This window comes from Periplaneta americana, unplaced genomic scaffold (assembly GCF_040183065.1).
Source record: "Periplaneta americana isolate PAMFEO1 unplaced genomic scaffold, P.americana_PAMFEO1_priV1 scaffold_23, whole genome shotgun sequence".
Lineage (NCBI taxonomy): Eukaryota > Metazoa > Arthropoda > Insecta > Blattodea > Blattidae > Periplaneta > Periplaneta americana.
In genome coordinates this window covers 836,795-853,127 of record NW_027185504.1, presented here as the reverse complement: position 1 = coordinate 853,127, position 16,333 = coordinate 836,795, and positions in this window count along the sequence as shown.

Below are 16,333 nucleotides of genomic sequence, written 5' to 3'. Positions count from 1 at the left end.
ATTATACATTGACAATATAGAAATTTAGCGGTTTCTGCACTGTATGTTAGCGGGTTTTTTAAAACTTAGCTGGCAACACTGTGTACCATTGTTGTTTGTTTTAATGCATCTAGTTAGAAGTTAGTTATTTGTAGCAGTGGTTCTCATGCTTGTGTGTTGTCATGAAATTTTAGGTAGTTCTTTTTGCCTTTCTGAAGTTAAATAAAATTGATATAAGTTTTGAATCTGACTAGTGGCATTGGTATGAGAAGGGTTCTTACCAACGAGTTAGATACTATAGAGAGGCTGAAGACGCCAACAGTACTATGGATCGTTCCCTAAAAAACATGGCGGTCTATAGTACCGCCAGCCTCCGCAAGGAGTGCTTATCAAAGGTACACTGTAACGAGTTGGTACATGTATTATATTTTTCGGATACATCAATATTTAATTTAAACATTTCGCTATAGGTTTTGTAAAATGCTGATTTATAAATGAAAAAGTAATAATTAAGACTTCAAAATTTCCAAAAATGTCTCATTCCCTCGGATTTAAATGAAATGTGCCCTAAATCATAATATTCGTTGCTGGATAATTAAACCCTCTCAATACAGGTACCATTGCCTTAGAGAATTATAAGATAAGACGGACTGAGCATAAGCGGAATATCTGTATTAATAAGTTTGTACCATCAAGAGTTTAGTATTTATTGTGTTTATAGGGCCTACTCCAATTTTCTTTTTATTAATGCGTAGGGCTCTTTTTGTTAACAAAGAGGAAAGTTAGCACTTGCATCACACACAACTTGTCATTATTGTTCAAAATAATGTAAGAACAGTTTTATTCTGCAAAAGCCTCTACTCAGTTGCGAGACACGTGTGACATGAATGCTTGTTTCAAATTATATTAGACTACACGATGTCTCCATCACGCGAAAAGAAGTGTAGCTAGCTGTGGCTCCTGTTGTTTCTGATAACAATGTTAATCGTAAATATCTTATCGTTTCAATAAATGTGGTGAGTTATGATCATGAGTAACTTTCTATTAGTGTCATTCTTTAATTATTATGTTGCATGCTAAGAGGTTATTTGTAGTTTTAATAATTGCAGTTTTCAAAAGTTCTCTGTGTTAATTCCAATTTCAAATGAATTTTTCTCAATAACTTAATTACTGGATATTTTTTTAAAATTTCGCCACTACCTTTCCTATATGTTACTCCTATTAGTTACATACGTCGTCTCTCTTGAAATCACCTGGTGAGCACTGAATTACATAATTTCATATTAGGTTAGATTAGCTGTAAGGTAATTAAATTTGTGACGAAGTCAAAAAATTATTTATTTTTCTTCTGCCGATTAAATTCATCCGTCTTTAGGCGCTTTGCTTTGGTTGCATCGAGTATAGCTTGTCATTTAATATCTGGGCTATATTTAGTGAAACTAATAAAACTAGGCCTACAGCTGTTATAAAACGTAAAGTTTTGTGTGTATTTTACTTTTTACTTATTAACATAGTCTTAATATGTAACTCAATTCACAATAATACCAACTTCATCACAGTCATTTCCTACAACATCCGAGCCACGCCCCTTTGTTTTGACTAACCGAAACATGGCGGACCAATGTTCAATTGTCTTCAACTTTCTGAGGTCTTTGTCCTCTCTATAGTATCTAACTCGTTGGTTCTTACCATTCTGAAGTCCCCACCCCCCATTTACAAGAAATATTGTTAAAAATTATATTATAATATGTATAAACCATAAAGAAACAATCCGCCATTGACACTGGGAGTGCGATACTGAAAGAAAAACACTGTTTGACTCTTCCTACTGGCAATGGGCAATATTTATAGAATAACAAATCCTTTACACTTCTACTGATGGATTGTTAAAAAGGCACCTATGATTTTCGAAGAAATTATGGAACTAAATACGCCTAATTATATTTATTTATAATCGGGATCTTCTTATTCATTGTGCAATGACAAAGAATGGATTATGCTGTATAAAACCTATTTGAGAGTCTACTTAAATTGATATAAAATTTCATAGTATTACACATTAATTTTATGATTATTTTCGGCTAATCTTCGACATCGACACCTGTTGAGTAACGGTCAGTGCGTCTGGGCGCGAAACCAGGTGGCCCGGGTTCGATTCCCGGTCGGGGAAAGTTACCTGGTTGAGGTTTTTTCCGGGGTATTTCCTCAACCCAATATGAGCAAATGCTGGGTAACTTTCGGTGCTGGACCCCGGACTCATTTCACCGGCATTATCACCTTCATCTCATTCAGACGCTAAATAACCTAAGATGTCGATAAAACGTCATAAAATAACCCTCTAAAATAAAAAAAAAAAACATCTTCGACATCGTCGCACACCACACACGGGACTGACAACTGATTTAAATTTCTTTATGCTCGATCTTGCCGAAATGTACTAATTATACACCTGGTAGCAGTCCTTTAATGCATGTCATTAAAGCACACATAATCATTAAAGGTCAGGTCTTTCAGCCAATGACGACTCAGGTTACAACTGTTCAGCCAATGACAGGTCAGCTTTGTACCGTTATAAAACCGCAAGTATCGATTATTCTCGGATATGCAATCGAAAGAGAATTAGCGAAAAGTCACGGAGGCTGGAAATCCAATACTGTCGCAGAAGGTTATGTTCTGTTACTATAACAATTGTAAATAATATTCAAATAAACTCAATTTGTCATCTCGTTTTTCAATGTCGAATTCAATAATCAAGGTTATAATATTATAATATTATCAAGTTTAACGGGACTATGTCAAGGTCAATGACATTATTGTTCCTCGGAAAAAATCAATACTTTCGCGTCTGCGCACATCTCACAATTCACGACCTAGAACAAGGTCACTTCCGATCTTGCCAGATACAAATAAAATGTATACATCTGAATACCGGTAATTTCAAGTTAGAAATATGCTCGAGCATAAAAAGTCGTATGAAACTCGCCTATAATGGTAATTAAGAAGCTCGTATGAAAATTATGAAACTCGCTTGCACTCGTTTCATAAATATCCATACTCGATTCTTAATTACTATCATTATAGGCTCGTTGCATAATGTACTATTACAGTGTAGGTCACTAATTAAATTAATATTTATGATTTTCTCAGAGATAATTTAAATTAATGAGATATAAAATATATAATTACTAAAAAATGATTAATATATTATACGCATATTAATCCAGCAAAACAACCGCTCAATTTCGACACATATTATTAGTGACCATTCTGGTCATAAAGTCTAGTCTAGGCTACTTTAGTCCCTATTTACACTTGCTATTTGTCGCGCAACATCAAGCGCTTTCTGTCGGCTAAATGTAGCATCACCGTTCACTCTTGGCAGATTTCTCGTCTGCTACTCGAGGCTAGTTGTAGAGCTCGAGCAACGTGTGAATGATGTGGTGAGCCTTTTAAATGAACAGAATGGATTTTAACAATTAAAAGCAGCTGTTTTAGCTTCTGCAGCTTCAAGTGTTTTGTTAGCTTGCACTAATGAGGAGCAAGAAAAAAAAAAAAAAGAGAGAGAGACTGGGAAAGGAGATGGAGGTCCAGAAGGCAGGAGAAAGGGTTATCCCATGTTCTCAGTAAAGATTTAAAACTGGAACAAAATTGTCCAATAGATATTTATTATATTAAAATGAATTGAAAGTTTAATTTTTTTTTCTTGCATATTGACTTCTGATGTTCTTTATTTTTGTTTTGATGTCGGAGGGAATAGTAGTGGGACGAACAGACTCCAAATTTTTACAAATAAACTCCAGTGCATTTTCCCTCCGAATCCTATTGTGATAGTCCTTACTTCTGACTAGCCGTACCTGTGCGCTCCGCTGCACCCGTTAGAAATAAATATAAAGTAATTACATAATTAAAATAGGACATTTGATCCAGGGAACATTCGTGTTTGATAGAAGGATAAATCGTTTAATATGTTACTTAATTTAAATTGTATTTAAAATATTAAAATGCAATCATTTTGATCCAGAGACCACTCATTTGGCGCAATGACAATTCCTTTAACATGTTTCTTAATTGTTATTACCAATTATTTTTGGAAAAGCGAAAATTAACAGAAAAATTTTGGCTACAGATTTATTATTATGTTTATATTATATTATATTATGAATTAGAAAGTTTTTAATTTGTTGTGGGAGCTCTTGAATCTCAGGAGGAACAACTTTTACAACAGCGCAACATAATCTGCTCGGCTCATTACCCAAATTTTTTACATTGCATTTATTGCATATGTATTTTAACACGATTCAATTGAGCATAGTTAAAATTTGAATTATAAAATAATGGATTGCTAAGCTAACGTACTATTACTGCATACTAAATCAATACACTCTCGTTGTTCGTTAATTCTCTGAGATAAAAATGAATATTTTCATAAACATTATTATAAGAAATACAAGAAATGAATATACAGAATAACCTATCAAGTTTTCTGTTCATAAGAAGCTATTTTAATCTTACCTGTTCTCAATTCACTCACAAGTTACTGTAATAACATTATAGCATTAGCTTCTGATATTACTTCATACAAGCACAGAAACATTGTCTGTAGGCTATGTTTCATAGCTGTCGATTGTTGTGTCCAAGGCCCCTTATAGGCGAAGTCATTTGTTTTTTATTTCAATACACCGCCTTAGATGGCAGTTATTTTAATTTTAAAACTCATTTATCTCATTAAATATCAGTCCTATCAAAATTTTTCAGAGAATAAAACTTATCAGAAATCATTTTTAAAGAAGCTTTTGTTATGTAACATATTTCACAAAAATCAATAATAAGCGAGATGTTTCGATTTAATTCAGGCCCCCTTATAACCCCCTTTTAAATAACGTATTTTGAATGCCATGTAGCCTATAATCTAAGTTACAACGAACTTAATTTATATTCCAATTTTCATCGAAATCGGTTCAGCCATTATCGCGTGAAAAGGTAACAAACATACAGACAAACAGACAGACATACAAACAAAAATTTCAAAAAAGCGATTTTCGGTTTCAGGGTGGTTAATTATATATGTTAGGACCAATTATTTTTGGAAAATCGAAAATTACCAGAAAAATTTCGGCTACAGATTTATTATTAGTATAGATGTCATGGAAATTCCTCGTAAAGCTCGATTAATTTCATTACTTGGTTTTTGTTCCACTCTGACATGATGCTACAAAGCCCGCGGGAAGAGAGAAACAGCTGATTAAAAGTTGTCTGCTACTGCTTTTCCGAACCATGTTCGGGTCCTGCCGCGTCAATTCGGCTGGCCCACCTAGGAAATGTCGCACAGAAATAGAAACAGCTTCTACTCAGCAGATGTCGAAAGGAAAGAAATACGTACTGCGCATGCGCCCGCGCTGTAAGTCGAACGACAAATAGGGACTTAGCCTAATATATTGTGACGGCCACGTGAGGTTCGATCTCACGACGACACCAGTGTAAGTTTATTTCAACTCAACAATGTAAATTTTATTATCTCAACAATAATTATCACTCTCTACAATTTAATTTCACTCCCGTCAACAATGGGATTTGCTCTCCGCATAGCAACACAGCGTTCATTATTGCACTCCACAAACGACAATAACAATTTACTTGGACTATTACGAACAACAATGAACTGTTGCAGCCATACAGATGTCTGACAAGGACTTGTTTCAGTATATTTTAGTCTCATTGTTATAATATTTTCAACTGGCTAATAATAAAATTAACGAATGTTGGTTTGAATGTTGGGGAGCCACACAATGCAGATTGTCCCAGTGTAGCAACTAGCGGTGGAGAAAACATTTATCTTTTTGCCCTGAATGGTTTGAGATTTGTTTTCTTCCTTACAGTTTACTTCGTAGTGTTTTGTGAATATCGGTATAGGAAATAGTGTACATAGTGTAGTGTTAATTTCTTATATAAGTACATAGTTTTTTTTATTTAGGCTTAGGACTGTATTTTATCGTAGTTTGTAAATTATTTAACGAACATTATGGCTTCCAGCAGTGTTATAAAACATAAAAAAGGTAAACCAATGCGAAGTGGTCAGCAGAGATGTGTGTTGAATTTATTTCAAACGTTATGTGCTGAGAATCCAACTTACAGTTTACAAAAGGTGGCTGAGATGACGGAGAAACTGACGAGAGTGGGAAAAGCAAGTTTTTATCGCATCAGAAGAGAGGCGAAGAAGAATGACAATAAATTAAAGAGTCCGGTGAAATTTCGCAAAACTGTTCCACTATTAGAAAAATACGACGAATTCACAAAATCAGCAATAAGATCCAAAGTTCACCAATTCTTTTTTCGTCAAGAACTGCAAACTTTAGACAAAATATTACCTGCGGTGAACGGTGATGAAGATAATAGTGATAATAATGATATGATAAGACGTGAAGAGGTTAATTTAAATTAATTCTTAATTTCCGCACAAAACAGATTCTGAAAGTCTACAAAAATATTTCTAGTTCTAATTTTATTATAATGCATGTCATAATACAGGCTTTGTAATAAAAATAGAATTGACTTCTTGGTGTAGACTTTCGAAATATAGATTTTGACACTTTGTGTTGTAAGTCAATTAGTCGAACGTTTTTACGACGGACTGTAGCACCTTCCCCTTCACTGGCGGTAGAGAGTGTGAGTAGAGGGGAAAGCCTCTCAACCAAACTGAAATGGGGATTAATATTCACAAAGCACTATTTACAACACAGAACTGTCAGTTCTCAGTTCACAGCTCGTTTGTCTTGGCTAGTCATTCAGTCAGTCAGAGAGTAAGTCAGTGGACAGCAAGCCAGTCTTGTGTAGCAGTGAAGCCAGCTTCGAGACCAGAGCTCGACTTGAGTTGTGTCCGTAACTGTGGAGCCTGAAGCCCGGAGTTCGAACGTCAAGACGCCGAAGTTCGACGGAACGACGTCTTGGGCGATATTCCGTCGCCAGTTCGAGGCCATCGCAGAGCACAATGAGTGGACTGCAGCAGAGAAAACCACTCAGCTGCTGGCCGCGCTTCAGGAACAGGCGTCGGAGATTCTTCACAGCGTTCCAGAAGATGGGACAGCCGCTGAGATAATGGCGGCCCTGGAGGGACGTTATGGTGACCATCAACTTGCGGCAGCATTTAGGACCCAACTAAAAACGAGGATCCAACAGTCAGGCGAGACCCTGCAAGAATTTGCAATGGCGGTGGAACAACTGGCCCATAAGGCCCTCAGGGGCCTACCTACTGACTTCATCGCTGGAGAGGCGGCCTACACCTTCGGCAGCGGAGTTCGAGACCCCGAAATCAGACAACAGCTACTCTTGGCAGAGCATCGCACCATCAACGCAGCTCTGACGGCGGCCCTCAGGATGGAGGCAGCAAAGTTGACGGCGAACGTCTCGACGTCGCACCGGATTAGGAGCATCAACCGAAATCAGCCGAGCGACGAAGACGAGGAGCCCTTCCTCCGTCGGTCGTGAGATCGAACCTCACGTGACCGTCACATTATTCTTTCCCACTCAAATTTTACAAAGAGGAAGGACCCAAAGGCTTACACTACAGCCAGAGGCTTATTGTGCTTACTTCTGTGAATTATATTTGTTGTCCAATGGCTGCACTCTTGTACGAATACAGCACGCTGCAATGTGAACTTAACCAGGCAATGGTAGTGATGACAGTGACATGTAAATAGATGATGGTGAAATGAGCCGAATGTTACCAACAAGATAGACGAAAAGGTAGGCAGATAGGACGAAAATTGGACAATGTTTGGATCAAAGTTAAGGCAGAAAACTATGAATAAATGAATGTTCTTCTTTGTTTTTAAGGGAACTAGGTAGTGATTAGGAGTAAAAAATCCGATCTTTTATTTTGTGTTTAAAAAAGTTCAAAACATGCTCATTTAAACAATACTGTATAGTATATATTGTGGAGGTATCTCTGCAGGTAAGCTCATTGAATGTCCTCTTTAAATTTGGCGGCTCATGTAATTCACACATTCCTCTTTTTTTTTTAATGCAGTTTTCAGTAAGTTGATATATTTCAAACTTCAGTGCATTTTTCTCTGAAACTACTAAATCTATTTATATGAAATTTTTACAGTATTTTCTACAGCCTTTGTTGTACAAAGTAGACCTGCTGGTTTATGAATATCATGCACAGAACATGAGAAAAAAATTATATGCTTTGAAATAAATTACAAAAATTGTTAATCAAAGTTCAATATTTTTTTTTTGTTTCACTGAGGGTAAAATATTTCACTAAATTTTGCTTTATAATTTACTATATACATCACTTGATAACTTTAAAAAATACAAGGTATATAAGTGAAGATTGTAGCAAGTAATGTGCACCTGAAGATACAAGTACATTTAGCAAAACTGGAAAACATGTTATCAGTTAGGCCTTTCTTTCGCACTTATATCCGAAACTAATTAGTTCTATTTCGTACCACTGAATTCAGAATGATTTATTGTTTAATCATGGAAGTTTTTATTCTAATCTGAACACTAAAATCCTATAAATATTCAACTAAACTTCTATACTGAAATTCTTTATTCGTATTGGCATCACTACTCACTATCCTTAATTGTATGACTCAAGAATAAATATTATAAATTTGAAGATATGTCTGTCACTTAGGATATAGGCTATAAATTCTTTTACACATAAACACACTCGTAAGCAAGCGCTGCAGTTTGATGTCTGTGGGGCTTGTCTCACACAACAAAGTCACCCCAAATTTTAAGCACTGCTCCACTTAAGTGGAAGGACCTACACGAATAGCCAAATATGTGTCAAAATTAAGTTTTTATTTTTTGCCTAAAAATATTTCATAGTATTGACATAATTTGAGCGAAATTTCAAGATTGTTAAGAAGGAAATCATTTCTTATACTCCATTTTCAAATAGCCGCTACAGGCCAACCTTTTACTCTGCTTTAACTTCTCCGTTAATATCCGCAGTTTGATTACTTTACATTTTCCAACATTCAATATGTAATATCTCAGACTATAATTGAGATAATTGAATAAAATTTTCAGGGCATATTCTCGCGCTATACATGAATAATTCTATAAGAGGAAATTGTCAAATTGCAAATTAAAGAATAAGTTGGAATTAGACGTGCAATTTTTCTATCTCTTCTTAAAAATTTAAAATAAACACAGACATGGAAATACTGCACATCCAACCAAAAAGCCAGAAACTCAACACACTAGAACAATACGAAATATACAGACACACAAAAACACACCCCAACGATATTCTCAACACACAACTCAATTTCAAAACACATACACTCTTTGACTCTACACTACGAATGCACCCACACAGGAAACAACAAGAGGCGCCAAGACCAACAACGACTAGTTCTGAAGATGACCCATAAATAGGTCGAAACATGTAAACAAGGTACTGTACGTTAAAGTTTAACACAAGAAAGCCCTATCATACATATTCCGAAGTGATACAGTGTTAAAAGTTGTGTAATCAAGATGTATAAAATTTCTAAACATCATCAAACAAAATAGACTAGCAGTGTTTTAGCTTTCATTTAAGACAAAATTTGTGATCCTGTGATATTCTTGAGAACCGACATATAATTATCTTTATAATATCGCATCTTTTATGTTTGTGACTGTACAATAAAGGGGAAAAGTAAGATTGTTGTATTTAAAAGGCTTCATACATTGATATCAAACTATTTTAGGTAAATAGATGCTCTACTGAAAATAATATGAGAAAAGATTTTTGTTTTCCTGTAGGTCCTTCCCCTTAAGCGACAAAAAAGTGAGTTACAAAATACTGCATGTTTACATAATATTAATCGAATTCTTAAAGGCTACGCACGCCAGAATTCCGTTAAGCCATTCTGTCCCGATGTATATGGGAAATCATTTTGAAACTAATGAAATACTAACGTTCTAGCAAACTATTTTACATTGACTGCAAATAATGCAATTCAATGTGTGATGAGTACACCATGACCCTAATGAGACGATGTGTGCTCAGGAGGTCAGTATGACGTAAACCCTCACCTCTCGCTCTATTAGAGTACTGACAAGGGAACCTTGTAGCATGGTGAATTGAAAAGGCGGTAATGCCGTATATTTTTGGAAAGAGGAGGCAAAAGTAAGTCAGCAGGTGAAATTTTTCCGCCTGTAAATTTAACATGAAAGTCTGTGGGAAGTGACTCAATGTGCATACTTAAAGGTTAAAGTGAAGTTGTTTTTTAAGTCACTGCATTGCAAACGAGATATTACAGCTGTTGTGCGTTTTAACCCTCGGTCTATATCTGCTATGGAAAAACGTACTCTATACCTGGGGTCTTTTTTGACCCCGGATAGATTTCTTTCAACTAACTTGAAAATAGGAAGTTGTAAGGATAATTATTGGATAATTTATGTATTTTGGTATTTATTCAACTGTTTCCACATCAGACTATGGCATTATAGAGGAGTATTACTTCTCATTTTCTGTGTTCACATTCACTTATGTCAAAAGAATTATGCAGTGTTGACAACAACAAGACGGCTTTGAATCTTTTCAGAACGTAAGCGGCCACAAGAGTATTTTGTGTATAGCCAATATTTCTAGGAGTTGCTTACGCTGTGGTGATGGCTGAGTAGCATAGTTCAGTTGTCCATTTCTTGATGTAAGTAAATGTGTCACTAATGCATTGACGTTATCATCTGCATCAATAGAATCAATATCTATTTCGTCTTCAACTTGAATATCTTCCTGTCACATCTACTTCCGCAACACCGCTGTCGCTTTCGAATATGAAAACATTGTCACATTCACTATCACTGTGGTCTGCGTCTTTTAGAGCATGATTAAGGCTGTAACCTTTCTGAAAATCAATATTATAAATCATTATTTATAATAAAGAGAGAGACAAACCGACTTACTTCATCAGAAATCTACTGCAAACTGAAAACAGTTAATTAAAAATTTTCAAATATCTCACAACAGTGCATCCCAGTTCAAGAAATATCAATATTTGATCTGTATTTGTCCCACTGTAGTCATAAAATACACCAAGAGCGAGACCAAGTAACTAATTCATTATAAAAATTAGTATAGCGTACTCTATACCTGGGGTCTTTGCTGACCCCATGTGATAAAAATGAAAAATAATATTATACCGCTTATACTAGGATCATGACAATGTAACATAATTGTAGCCAAATGCTCACAAATAGCATATCTGGAACATGAAAGAGTTATGTCAACATTTGACATATGCATTTGTAAAAAATAAAGGAGTGGGGTCACAAAAGACCCCAGGTATAGACCGAGGGTTAAATAATACTGGGTATTATCGCTAGGATGCGATCACCTACTTTTATTATGGGAAGGTAAGTTTTCTCGAGCTAATTCTGGTGTTACAGTTACTCTTACGTTTCATTTGTGCCATATACAGAATGGATCCGAAAGTTGTGGTTCAGATGCTGGTGCGAGAGTTTGGCACCAGTCAGTCGTATTCATCCGGATGTTTCATCAGTTGAAGAATGAGTTAAAAGACGAACAGGAAGCCATGGAAACGTACACGTCGCTCTTATTGATGAGACACCAGATTTGGACGTCGAAGATGGGCAGAAAGATTATGGTGACATAGAAGACGAACTAATGACGAGACGCCAAAAAGACTGCCAGAAAGCGGAGGACGTTGAAGAGACGGAGACATCTCGTCGTCGAAAATCAGCACGTCTTCTTACGTCCCTCTCCTAAAAGAATTAGAACGTAGTGGACAACGATTACATGCAGAAATCGCTCGACTATACGAACGATACAGTCAGCGGAAAGAGACGATCCTTCACCTCTGTAAAAAAATTGATTCCTTCTCATGACACGGAAGACGTTTTACGATTACGATGCAAAAGTTAAGGAGAAGAAGAAGAAGAAGAAGAAGAAGAAGAAACCTGGAATGGCAGATATTAATGCCATGGTTCTGCAACATTTCAAAGAAATGTCAAGTACGAACGCTATCATACATGACGGAACTATCAGGCTTTGGGGCATACAAGTGAAGGCTCAAATTGATCTTGACGACCGTCTTAACTTCAGAGCTTCTGACTCGTGGGTATGGAGATTCAAGCAGCGGAATCGTACGGTTTCTCGTTCCGTGACGCATAAAGTGAGTAAGAACTTCGCATCAAAGAGACAGGGGTGAAGCAGAAATCAGACAGCTTCGTGTCGAAGATGAAGCAGTTGTTCGTCGATCGTGGCTTCACTCCTCGCTAGATCCTCAACACTGATCAAAGTCGATTTGAAAAAAAAAAGAGATTCACTCCAGACGAAACCAGCATTTCAAAAGGAGGGGGGGGGGGAGAAATTTTATGCCACAGTAGGATCAGAAGCTGCGGCGACGTACTCCTACGTGATTATGCCAGTCATTTCCATGGACGGACAAATCTCCTCTCCAATGTATTTTCTGTCAGCCGATTCACAGAAAATGTTCCCTAAAAATAAACCTGCTGACTCATAGAACATCAAATCGTATGCTTCTGATTCCGCGAATATGCGGAAGGCAGATATGAAGGATATGCTTTCGCAAATATTTTCGCCCAGAATTTCTTCATTGCATGAAGATCGATATTCATGTTTGCAATTAAGATGCACAACTTCTGAATATCTCGTTTGCAATGCAGTGACTTCAAAAACAACTCCATTTTAACCTTTAATTATGCACATTGAGTCACTTCGCACAGCCTGTCATCACAGTCTAGTATATACAGTCACGAAGCTCAATACGTAGTAAATATGCATACATTAGATAGTTGCTCACCACTAGGATCGCTACTATCGCCTCATTATCGCAGATCTCTCTCCTAGCAGACGAGAAAATATGTTACACTTTCGTTGTCGTATTCTTTTGGAAAAATTAACACCTTGCTTCCATTATTGACATATTAAATGCATAAAGTTAATTTATTATTATAATGAAGTATATTAAATTCCACCATAAACTCGAAGATACCTGCAAGAAATAGGTTAATATTATTTTTTTTTTTGTTGAAAACGAACTGAAATTTGCTATAATCGCTTCACTCATTCAAGATTATAGCGATGATTAACTATTAAACCAATAAATATTAATTTGCATTTCCCTTTACAACAATAATAATGTAAATATGAATTAATCGAGTAACTCACGTGTACCGGTACTTGTAGTGTAGGCTTACGTAGTTAACAAAGTGGTATGAGGTTAAGCAATAATAATCACACCAGAATTGGAAATAAAACGTGATCAATAAATTTTATTGTAACAGACTTTTTCTACGTCTCTAATAAAGTAACAAATAAAAATAACAACAAAATTAACAGCTATAATTAAAAACATATCCTTTGAAAAAAAAAAGTAGGCCTAAGCAATAATAATCCCACCAGAATTGAAAATAAAACGTGATCAATAAATTTCATTAAAACAAACTTAATTTTTCTACGTCTCTAGTAAAATATTATTATTCCAATTATTGTATTTTAGCCATTAACATTTTCATTACAACCAATAACGAACATTTCACAAGCATCAATGTGAAATACGCAACGAGCTAGCACTCGATGGAAATACGACACAGTCCAAAGTCGACCGTGGACAGTCTATTGTTTCTAGTTGCTAACCGCTTGGAGCGCTTTATCACGAGATTTGCAAAAAATCACCTCAAGCTTCGCGACTGTATATAGTAGACTGTGCTGTGCTGTCATGTTAAATTTAAAGTTCCATAACTTTTATCTCTATGGAGCTCAGGCGGAAAAATTTCACCTGCTGACATACTTTTGCCTCCTCTTTCAAAAAATATACGGCATAACCGCCTTTTCAATTCACCATGATAGAAGGTTCCCTTGTGAGGATCCAACTCAAGACATTCAGAGTAAGCTGCATTATATTATGCAGAACATTCCAATGAAGACACACAAGTCGTTCATGCATTAAATAGTGAATATTGAGCTGCATTTAACAACGGCAAAATCCCTGACTTCAGAAAATTGGTATGACAATCTGCAATTCATAAAGACCAGTTAAGGACATAGTTTCAACAAGGTTTCATAGGCCCTTTTTCCGGAGAATGCATAAATCGACTGTCCATAATTTGTTATACGCAGAAATTTTCGTTGTGAAATTTTGAACAGTAATGCTGGAAAACCTCCATTACTTATTGAACACGTTCATACATGAATAACTTCCCTCCAAGACTGGATTTTCAATCAGTGTCTCGAGTTCCACTGAAAAATAATAATGTTAAGAACGTCAGAAACTTATTTCCATATGCAAAAGAAGAAAGCCGCTCATTTTGTGAGTATCTTTTCCAAGCTTCTGAGACTATGGAAGATGAAGAGTAGAGTGAAAGTGATGACAGAGATGAGGAGGGAAATCGTCTCGAAAATGTGGATGTGTAATGAACGAAAATAATGTCCTAAATCGTTTGAAAAAAAAGTTGTTAATACTCAACATGTTCATGATGTGTTCCCTTGCTCGATAAACTTCTTTGCCTTATTTTGTTTTGAAAACATATTCAACTTTTAAAAAGTTCGTGGTTTATTATTTTGTGTGGAATAAATGTAACAAGTTCTAGATATTCATGATTCGTTATTTGCTATGTTATGTGTAGAATATCTCAAGTTCTAAATGTTCTGTATCTTATATAAAATATAAATAATAATAACAAATATTTACGAAGACTACACACGGCTTATATTTATTTCTGATTTGAAAGTACGTTATACATTATTAATTGACATACTGAATATTTCACTAATGTTAACTTCACGAAAACGTTTGAATGGAGCCGCCATTTTCAGTTGACTGCCTATGTTGTAAACAAATGACGACCGCAAAGCATACATTATATTACAGTAAAGAATTTCCAGTTTGATGTTGGCAAACAAATGGTAGGAAGGTGATAAAAACAGGAGAAAATATACAGAGATTAGAAGAAATAAAGTACTCTAATACAATATAATAGATATTAATTGACTTACTAAAATTCTATTTCACTAATGTTACTTTCACCAAAATGTTTGAACGGAGCCATCATTTTCAGTCGACTATCTATGCGGGAAACACATTACGATCGCAAAGCATGTTTTATAGTACAGTAAAGAATTTACAGTTTGAAATGTTGGCAAACAAGGAAACAAATGCTAGAGTAGTGATAAAAAAAAAAAACAAATGCTAGGAAAGCGATTAAATTGTGGGATAAGCAGCCATGATTGGTTGAAAGACGTCCTTTCGTACCGTTTTATTGGTCAAAAGTAGTGTGACGTAGTAAAAGTGTAATAATCACCATGAGCTAATGGTCTGTCAAATATTTTCCTACTGGGTACCGTGTGATGTTCCAAGGAAATTCTTCAACCAGGTAATAGCCAACATTAATACAGTCAGCTAGACAAAGGGACAAACTTGCAACCATTTCTGCTGGTCTAAAGCATAGCATTAATTTTGGCCCTCGGCTGTACAATGCTTTAAGTAAATTACACCCAGAACTTCCAACATGTAACTCACTAACATATAACAACAAAATTAGAAACGTGTTAATATCTTCAATTTGATTAAATAAATTTATAGCCTATGTGTATGAATTAATCAACTTATATTATATTTGTATTCTATAATTTGAAATATATATATATATATATATATATATATATATATATATATATATATATATATATATATTGTGAATTTTAATTGTACCAACAATGTAATTTATTCGTCACAACAATAATTCCTTTCTACAATTCACCTTAAACGCTCTCGTCAACAATTGGATCTTCACTCACACAGTATTCGTTATAGCACTCCACCGACGACAATGACAATTGACTTGGACTATTACGCACAACAATGAACTGTTAATCTTAACTAATATTTACAAAGCACTATTTACAAATCAGAACTACCAGTTCTCAGTTCACAGTTCTTCTACCTCAGTCACTCGAGTTCACGGTATCTCGAACCACAGACCTTCAGAGACAGTTCACTGTACTCGAACTCGGGTCCCTCCAACTGCGGTCCACTGCACTCGAACTCAGGTCCCTCCAACTGCGGTCCACTGCACTCGAACTCAGGCCTTCGGATGCTGACGCAGATGCGGACGCACACTCGAGTCGAACTCCGGCTGGCTTGCTTGCTCTGGCTTTCTCACTGACTGAATAACTGAAAACTCTGAAACTCTAGTTCGCTGGCGCCTGCTCTTTTATAGCAAAATCATAGTTGCGAGAACCTTCTACAGGTGTGTAGAGAATTATCTCGATATCTCTACATCGACAGACTTCTGGAATAGTCGAGAAGGTCGTTCCACATTCACTGCGTTAAGTAGCAGCTGCGCGCGCAGACTCGCTCCA